Here is a 9,603-nt window from a genome sequence, read left to right as displayed (position 1 = left end):
GCACCCCTAAGATGAGTCTGGCTCCATATTCCCTACCCCTTCTCTTACACAGCTGCATTAAGAATATCTCCTAGTCCCCACCACCTCCTGTTCTCCAGCCAGAACAAACTCTGCTGCCCATCCCTATGGCTCCTGTGCTCCTAACTTCTGGTCATCCCAGTGGCCTCCACAGGACTTGTTCCCAATATATCTTGTCTTCAGGAGCCCAGAACGGGTCACAGTGTACAGTGTTGCAGCTGCAGTCTCAGACATGCTGAACAGAGAGGACAGATTGCTCCTCTGGCCCTTGCTCAGCTGTGCTCTTCTAATGGAGCCAGAATGTGGTTGGACAACTCCATCTTCACTTGTCCTTTAGGGCCCCAGATCAGCCTCTGCAAAGCTGCTTTGCAAACAATCTGCCCAGGATAAAAACTTGTATTAATTCAGTTCCCGCTGCAGACTTTGCATTTGCCTTTTTTGAACTGGGTGGGGTTCCTCTCCAGCCTTCAATTCATGTTCACTGCCTTGTTGATTTCAGGAAATAGAAAGTAAACATCCTGTAATTTAAACAGTTTTACAATAGCTACAGAAACACTGAAAAAATTCCTGATGATGCATTACAGGCCAATGTTAATCACATCACATAAAAATTAATTTTTCATTACTCATTCATGTTTTTTCATCTTTTTATTGGGCTACATTAAGACAGTAGGCAGTTGTAACTTAACTTCCAGCTCAGCTGGACAGAGCTCAACTGAAAGCTTACTGCAGCTGTGATCTCCCCTATGGTTAATAACCCCAGTGTTATTTCCTTCCAGTTCTTTTCAGCTGGCACTGGCTTGGATCATTTTTCTCTTCGTAATTAACACTTCTGTATTCTTCTAAACTACTGCAGCATAAATCCAATCCACACTACTGGTTTTTTTCTTTAACCTCCACCCCTTTCCTATGTTTTGTCATATATTTTAGGGCCTGGAAGTATTTTCTCATTCATTTTAACTCTTAAGGCTTTTTTTTAGTCCAAAAGCAATAATTGAAACCAAGCAGCAGTCTTTTAATATATCATTTACTCTTGATTCTTTTTGTAGCATGTACAACCTTTAATCCTTTTATCAAACACTGTTTCCTTAGAACTATTTCTAGAAAAAGAATCTGCTTCCAGTGCAGTCTACATAGGGCGTCGTTACCTCAGTTACACATCAGAGCTGGCCAACATCAGCTTTCCTATGAAATGCTGGACTTGGCTTCTCCCTGGGTACCACCATCTGTGCCAGAGGCTGAAGACAGTGGCATCACAAAAGCTGTAACTCCTCATACAAGAAGAAGTCTCTGGAACCTCACAAACAGACATGGTATTCACGTTTGTCCAATGTGTCTTTTCCAAGCTGGGATGTTGGTGGGGATGCACCACCTCCAAGGCTGGGTCCCTTCCTATCGTTTCAAACAGCCCTTTTTCCTCAGGTCTCACAGGACAGTCTGCAAGCAGAAGGAAAACAGCTTTAAGTGAGAGTGATCAGCTCACCCCTCTCCTCCATTCAGGGAGGTGTCACAGATTTAATTACTATTTTATTAGATAACAGCATTATTCGTGTGCCCAAGAGCACAGAGGGCAGTGAAGAAAAAACTACATGTTAAGTAGTACAAAGAGCCCAGTAATCGAACACAAAGGAAACTGGTACCATCACAATAGTCACAGCCACTGTTAAGTGCTCTAGCAGGTGACAACACAATTCTTACCCCCGATGGTCCTTGTAACTCCAAGGTGAAGAGCAGCATTTTGCACATCATCACTGTACAGCAGAAAGCCACCTTCAGTTTTCAGGGTGCGCAGCCACCAGTGGCTTTCATTGAAACCTAATGCAGTCAACGGAAAGGAACATTTCAGGAAGTTAAGTACGATTCAGGCTGAGGAGTTTTAAGAGATATCACTTAAGTGATAACTTCCTTGAAAATGCGCTTTTGTAATCAAAGTACAGCACATGTGAAAGCAAATAATAGAGCAATGCATTAACAAGTACAATTGGATAAGGAGCTGAGAAATGCCAGCGCTTTCCCAGACAGCTCTCCCCAGAAGTTACCTGGAATTCTCTATGTTCAGGAAACCCAGCAGCAGGCAGGCTGGGCCAACACTTTGATCTCCCAGTGCATATCCTGGTATAACAGGACTGCGCACACTTATTTCAGAGCTGAAGAAAGGAATGCAGTTGCAGTGACACACGGAGGCCAGCTCCTGTCTACAAATAATGCTCAGCAACAAGTTCAGGAAGATCCAGCTGAGGTCACTGACTTGGCTCACCCTTCCAGTCTTGTGCATCTTTTTCAGTGTGCTTTGCACGCTCTGTCCCAAATACAATGTTATCCATTCACATTTTTATCTGTCTTCCCTCAATGTTTAACACAATTTCATAGGCTATTAGGCTTTGTCAACCAGGTTCACACTGCAGTCTGAGGTGCACACACACAAGTGCATAATGGGGAAAGAGGAAGAAAGGATTTTATCACTCCATTGAGACAAGGAGTTGTTATTTAGCCAGTCAAAGAAACACTTATATATCTCCAAGGAACCTTGGCCATCCGCTTTTCCCTTCACAGGAAGGAAACTCGAAGTTGAAGACAGAGAAATTCTGAGATGCCTGGGAAACCTGCCAAATACAGAGGCTCCCAAATGTTTCTCTTGCACAGGAACACTTGATACATAGGAACAAGTTAGACTGAATTCCCAATGGCTACATGGTCAAGACAAAATGTCCCAAACAAAATGTATCCTGAATAAAAAAAAATCTTTTGAGTCAGACTCAGAAAAAAATAAGTGTTTTCCTGTTACTACTGCTTTTCTGATTAAGAGTTTTAGCTGCTTATCTTTTTTAGATTTTGTGAGTAAATGCTTGTAGCTTTCTTCTTTCCATAGCCTGGCTTATATTACACATTATTGTGTGATTATTTTTATCCTGATTTTACTACAACTAGAAAATAATAGGGGACTCCTTTCTAATGGGCAAGGCGAAACTACAGACTGAGGTGCACAACAGTTTTTCTCACCTCCTCGGTGCCCCTCCCAGTATCAGAAAGGTAATGGAGTCCAGGTTAGGGAACACAGACTGAACATAAGTCACATGTGTTCGGCCTGATGGGATGCAACCATGAATGCCACGGGACCTGGCTGTTGGCATTGCGAGGCCACTCCATTGTTGACAGGGCATAGCAACTGCGAGGGGTGTGAGGACCTGGGGAAAGCAAGTGTCACTCCTGTTTTGAGAGGGGCAGGAAGGAGGACTCAGGAAACTACGGGCCCTGGGGAGGTGATGGACAACCTATTCCAGGAAACCATTTCGTGACCAAGAAGGACAAGAAGGTGGCAGCAGTCAGCATGGACTTACTAAGAGGTAATTTGTAAATTCTTAAGGATCCTAACCTGCTAGCCTCTGTGATGAGGTGACCAGTTCAGTGGACGTGGGGAGAGCAGTGGATATTGTCTGCCTTGACTTCAGGAAAACTTTTGAAACTGCCCTGATATCTCCATTGACAAACAGATAAAAACTTCAGGCTCACTAAGTGGACCGTGAGGTGGACTGAAAACTGGCTGAACAGCCAGACCCAGAAAAGTTGTGGTCAATGGCACAACGTCCTAGGGGCCAGTGAGTAGCAGAGTACCCCTGTACTGAGGTCATCCAGCGATACCTCAACAGGTGGAGAAATGGGTCCACAGGATCTCATGAAATTCAACAGAGGGAAATGAAAAATCCTGCACCTGTGGAGGAATAATCCCAGGCACCAGGACAGGCTGAAGGCCAATTAGCTGGAAAGTAGCTTTGCAGGTAAGGATCTGGTGGTCCTGGTGAACACCAGTTCCAAGAACCACAAGAGCAAAGAACACGACCTGGCCACAAAGGCGGTCAGTGCATCCTGCACTGCACTACAAAGACAGCTGCCAGCTTACAGAGATGATCAAGTAGTTTGACCGCCCTGCGCCATGGACTTTTTACACGTAATTGAAAAATAGATCTGAGTCCTTCTACTAGGCCAAACAAACAGAGAAGAGAACTAACCCAAATTCATCTTGCTTCACCAGTAGAACTTGCACATCTTGGTCAAATCCCATCAGTGTTTAAAACTGGTATTTTGGAATTTCAAAACTGTCAGAAGTACTGAACCGTAAAACTGAACTGCATAAAACTCCCTTTAAAGCCTTCCTATCTATCAGTCCCACCGAGATGCTGCCGACAGCCAGGGCAGATGGCACCACGCAGCTGTGTGTACTCTGAACTCTACCCCAGGTTTTACAGAGCACATGGACACAGCCTTCCAAACCAAGCCTACTGGCTCATGCCAAGGACTGTTCAGAATCAGAAACTACTGTATTGGTCATACAAGCAAACTGGATTCTGAGTGCAGTGTATCAGTAACACCCAGTAGCTCAGACACAGCATCGTATTAATGCTGCACTATGAGTTTTGGATGTAAGACACATGACTAGCCAGAGTTTGAGTTGACATCTAGAGGCTGTGTACATATACTTCAAGTCCTTTGAAAACATGTTAACACATAGCAGGAACTACATTACCTGAAATAAAGTATTAGTTGAAGTGTGGAAGCAGAACTACTCTGCATCTAATCACAAATCTGAACAAAGAGAGGGCTCCTAATTTCAGTAACTGCTGAAAAAAGCCACATTCCTAATACGTACCTTGTACTAAAACTTGGTTTACGATTCCCTTTTGTGTGCTTAAGATGCACAAGGATTCTGCACAAGCCAGTCTTCATCTGCATTTTAAGATTCTAATAGTAACCTAAAAAACAAGGAGACAGTAAATAACTATGACACTTCAAACAAATTAGAAAATACAGCAGCTAATCTTTTCAAACACCCATAAATAATAGAATTATAGAAAAATCCATTTATTCTCTACCCACTCTTACCACTTGTTACTACACAGATTTGTCCCTCAATTTTAATTTAATTTTTACTGCCTTAGCAGTTAAACAGCTGTTCTAAGAACATTAACAAGTTCCTAGATTTTCATACTTGTGCTTGGAGTGGATTAAGTGCAGTTCTGCTCCAAAGAGTCCTGAGTCGTTTCTCTTCAGAAGTTTTCTAAAACACACATACTTCATGTGACAGAAGACATACTACATGTTGTCTTCTAGGCCTGTCAATGCACTTGGCCAAAGTGACATTCCATCTTTGCCACATTAGTGCCACTACAATAATCAGGATCCCTGCACACAACACTGAGTCATTAAGAACTAACTGCTCTCACTGCAGCCGCCTCCTCCTTCCACAGCCTCCTGTCAGCTCAGTTACCCACATTTATAAGGGGCAAAGCTGTATATCAAAATAATACAACTAAACTAAACTGGAGTGAAATGTCCCACTATATAATATAACATCTCAGACCAGAACTGCATACAAGTGTCATTAAAATACATTTTAATGCTCCAAGCATTTGATACAAAAGTTTAAGACTTTTTTTAATTTTACAACTTCTGAAATAGATCTGCTTGTATTTGTACTAAGTGCAGTTGGAAGAACAGCTAGTCCTAATGGTATTTTATTCCTATTACATTCAATAAATCATACTTAAAATTACTGTAATTCCATTAAAAATGCTGAAATACGAGTCTTAATAAGGGTATGCATCTTGAACTCTGTGTGTCTCCTCACAGAATCATGTGCAAATAATTATCCAAAATGTTTAAAGTGTTTAAAATTCAACAGCTCCAAGCCCCAGCCGTTCAGGGCTCTCACCTATACGCACACATTCCCTCCTCCCCCAGTTAAAATCACCTCTTCATAAATACCTCCAACTTAAAATAACATGTGAGCACTGCAAGATTTCATAGGCTTAACACAATCCACTACTCAGGCACAGAAACGTGTTGTAGAGCCCAGGAGCCCTAATGAAATGCCTGCAGAGAGGTACCTGGAAAGATCCCCAGCGCAAAGAGGTGAAGAACTTTGTATGTTCTCAGATAAAGATTTCTTAAAACAATTTACCAACATCCTGTGGTCCTGTTTGATCATAAAACTTAGCACACCCTGCAAAGTGTTTGTTACAGAAAGAATTCATTTGGAAGGGCACACACAGGTAGCACCTTTCAGGCTATCTTCACTTCAGTAACAGCCCCCAGAAAGCAACTGAGAAGTGACATACATGTAAATTACAACAGCCACAAACATTTACAATAAAAGTAACATTTACCTTATCAGACACAGCTGAAAACAGGCTGAGACTCGCAGCTCAGAATAAATACAAAGTTGGCACAACTTGTGAGTCCTATTAAAAGTGCTGTTAATTTATCATTTTTTCCATTTGATTCCTTTTCATCTACCCCAACTCCCACTCCAGCTTGGTGCAGCTTGCTATCTATCAAATTTCAAAAGTTCCGTTATTTATTCTGTACTGGACATTCATTAAGATGGATACCTTATTCCTAAAGCAGGAATTACACTAACCCTTTCTAACTACAGCTATAATTTTGCAAGTCCCAGGATTAAAATCACTTGGCAGGTCAAATGCAATAATGGCCAGTGATAAATTGTCTGTCATGGGGTCCAGGCTGTAATTGTCATCTGGACAAGCATTTAGTGACCTGGGACATTACCTTCACATGGTGAAATAGATGCAGCTATTGATAACTATGTACCCATCTTAAAGGGAAGTCGTAATTACAAACTGCACATCTTTCAGTCTCCATTTTAATACGAAAAAACCACAATAATTAGTTTTCCCCCCCATCAAGAAAGCTAAAGCAACCATAGGCTTAACACAGTCTTTCCAGTTTCTGTAACAGCCTGTGCATATTACCTGCTCTTGGCCACCTAGACTAACTAAAGAGAAAGCAGTGAACCATATTCTTGGCAACTAGTAGATATTAGTAATAGTTGTAGGCACATAGATCTGCTATGTTTTTGAAGATAGGCCCTGAAACCAGCCAGTAAGACTGCTGGTAGTGTTACAATATGTGTGGTTTTACTAGGTCTGTGCCTGTGCTCTGTTTCTTCAGGATTCTCTCTCTACAAAAAATTAAGATCGTATTAACCTATACATACCCTACTGTTTATGATTAACAGCAATGACTTTGTTAGACCTGAACGTATCCTCACAGCCAGGGATGAAAAATGGATTTCTAAGAGTGAACAGGAACACAGCAAAAAGATATTTTCAAAGTAACAGACTCTGAATTTTGATTCTTACGATAAAACTTCTCTTTTAATTAAAGCTCAAACTGGGAATGGTGCCAAGCAAAATGAATCTGAAATAGTCTAAAAGGCTAACAGCATGATACACATACTTATTCTGAAGAGAACAGATGCATCACACATGAACTGAGTGATACTGTGCCTATATTGTTCCATCATCAAGGAAAACTGAAAACCCACTCCTAAGTTCTCTACCTCAATAACAAATATCCAGCATAACAGGATATCTGCACTACTGTCTTTCCAATAGAGAACAGCTGTGCAGGACAATCTCCAAGCTGACAGCGCTGCACACTGAGCAGGGACAGCTGTGACACTTCAACACCCAAGGACAGTTTACATTTATCTTGCACATTCATGTTGGGCAGCTTCATTGGCTTGACTGACACAACAGGCTTTGAGATTTGTTTGGGTTGGAGTTTTTTGAGATTTTGTTTCTTTAATTAACAGGATTTTTGGTGGCCACTATAACAAAGGGCATCCCCCCTAAATTACCCCGCATTTCCCCCTTTATTTTAGGTCTGCTTTAAAAATTACCTAACACACAACAGCAGCGTGGGTAAATTTTGACTTCCACTCAAGTGACCATATGGCATTTTGCACCAGCAGGCATAAAGTATCATTTTGAGAGTAGCGGAACCACTATTCATCACACAGAAAGGAAGAACTCCAATGCTGAGCTGTTCTCAGGAAAACACACAATCCCTTGTGTCCACTTATTTGGGGTTTCCAAAGGGAACCCAGGACGATCCGCAGAGCTGTGTTCATGTTTGCTTTTGTTCAGGTTTACCTATCAAAAGGTAACAGATAACAGTGTTGGCTGCTGACATACTAACAGAAGATACAGTGCTACAAACATTCTTAAATGGCCAAGCAATCTTACCCTCCCCATTCATCATCTAGTTTTCCCTTAAGTCTGGCCAAACCTGCTTATCTTGAGTAGCCCCTGCTAAGGACAATAAAACCATCAGAGAATAAATTGTCACCTGGCATCACTGCATGGCTGCCAGGGATTATAGGAGACAATGTAATTTTCCCCAATCTCACATTTGCCAAATTCTCCCTGTAGGAGCATATATTTGCAGAATAGTAGAAGCAAGTAAGCATTTAAGGAAAAAAACCTGTTATCAAATTTAGGCTCAGAAGGAGTATTAAGTTCCTAGAAATAAAAGGGCGAAGACTACTTCAACTGAGCCAGCAAGGCATTCAAGTCCCTTGACAAGATTATTAAAAATATTTCACAACTTTCAATTTATAAGCTGTAGGGTACCTGAAGTTAGCATGTTACACAGAATGAGCAATGTGATTGTAGTAATATTCCTCTTCTGGAATTAAATTTCAAAAAAGAACAAACAGTGACACTTTCTAGCGGCCTGTCAATAAACCCATGCCAGTGACAATACTGTAATTCAGGGACATTTGTTTTTCTGTTTTGCCTGGACTGCAATACTTCACCATACAGAAGCTGGACTATTTCTTCAGTATCTAGGGAATGATGACCATGTCTGAAAATATTTAAACATAAAGGACAAAGATTTCACCTGAGCAGCTTCAGGGAGGTCTGAATTCAAAGATACTGACATTTGTGTTTTATAAACTTAATAAAAATTGTTCATTTACAAGTTATTATGTTCCTAGATGCCATGCATTTAAAACAAAAGGAGGATCCTTTTTTTCTGTAGTAAAAGATGCCTCATGATTTCTAAGAATTTTGGATTTGAGCAGCAGAAGGGAATGAAGTCTTTAACTTCTTAACATCACTGAGACTTCTACCACGCACTATAATTAAAGTGTTATATAAATATATATACATTATATTTTTTGCAAATTCTTGCACACTGCCAGGCTGCAGTCAAAGTCACTAAGACAATCCTATATGAAAGAGCAACTCAATCTCGTATTTTTTAATACGGCCCCCTCCCCTATACCGCTGACATTTCCATATCGAGGAAACTTCAGCACCAGAATAGCTGGCTAATCACTGATTTTCCTAATTAGCCATTCTACCTATGTTGTTATTAATGCAGCAAAAATATCTTCAAATGTTCAGATTTCTACTTTCAATGACTGCGTTTATGCTGAGCAGTTTGGAAAAACCTCCAAGGAACGGTATGGTTTTCTCCATTCAGTACTCACATGCCCTGTTACATGAATGTGAAGTTCTGAGCATTTTGTGATGCTTTCCATTGTCACAAACAGCTAAAAAGTACAAAATTGTTGAAGAAGCAAGGGAGTAACCCTTAACCCTCATCATCTTTCACCTAAAAATAATGACGTATAGATGTGACTTCACAAAGAAAACTCAAGAAACCTGACAGATCAAAACCATCTGAAACTGCTGCATCACTCGGCATTGGAAGCTACAGATAAAATCTCATGAGCTTGTTTTGCCAGAGTTCTGTAAGCCGAGGTCACCTGTCACA

The 9,603-nt window shown here is 41.0% G+C and overlaps 1 protein-coding gene across 2 annotated transcripts in view; it reads right to left on the bottom strand.

Annotated features, from left to right (window-relative positions):
• Window positions 1-855: 855 nt before the first annotated feature.
• Window positions 856-9,603, bottom strand: part of PSPC1 (paraspeckle component 1) — a 60,566-nt gene continuing 51,818 nt past the window's right edge. Inside the window, exons 7-10 of one of the 2 annotated variants that reach the window (XR_003571335.1) lie at window positions 7,718-7,970; window positions 4,664-4,766; window positions 1,659-1,833; window positions 856-1,455 (exon numbers count right to left, since the gene is read on the bottom strand). The gene's annotated coding sequence lies outside the window, so the exon portion shown is untranslated. Of the gene's footprint in view, window positions 1,456-1,658; window positions 1,834-4,663; window positions 7,971-9,603 lie in introns of both variants that reach the window. The other variant, XR_003571333.1, reaches the window with a different exon arrangement.

Source organism: Empidonax traillii, unplaced genomic scaffold (assembly GCF_003031625.1).
Source record: "Empidonax traillii isolate 1590-97213 ecotype Southwest subspecies unplaced genomic scaffold, ASM303162v1 scaffold9:size3134949, whole genome shotgun sequence".
In the NCBI taxonomy this organism is placed as follows: domain Eukaryota; kingdom Metazoa; phylum Chordata; class Aves; order Passeriformes; family Tyrannidae; genus Empidonax; species Empidonax traillii.
Note: the sequence above shows the minus strand (reverse complement) of the source record. Positions and strands in the feature narration are given on the sequence as shown.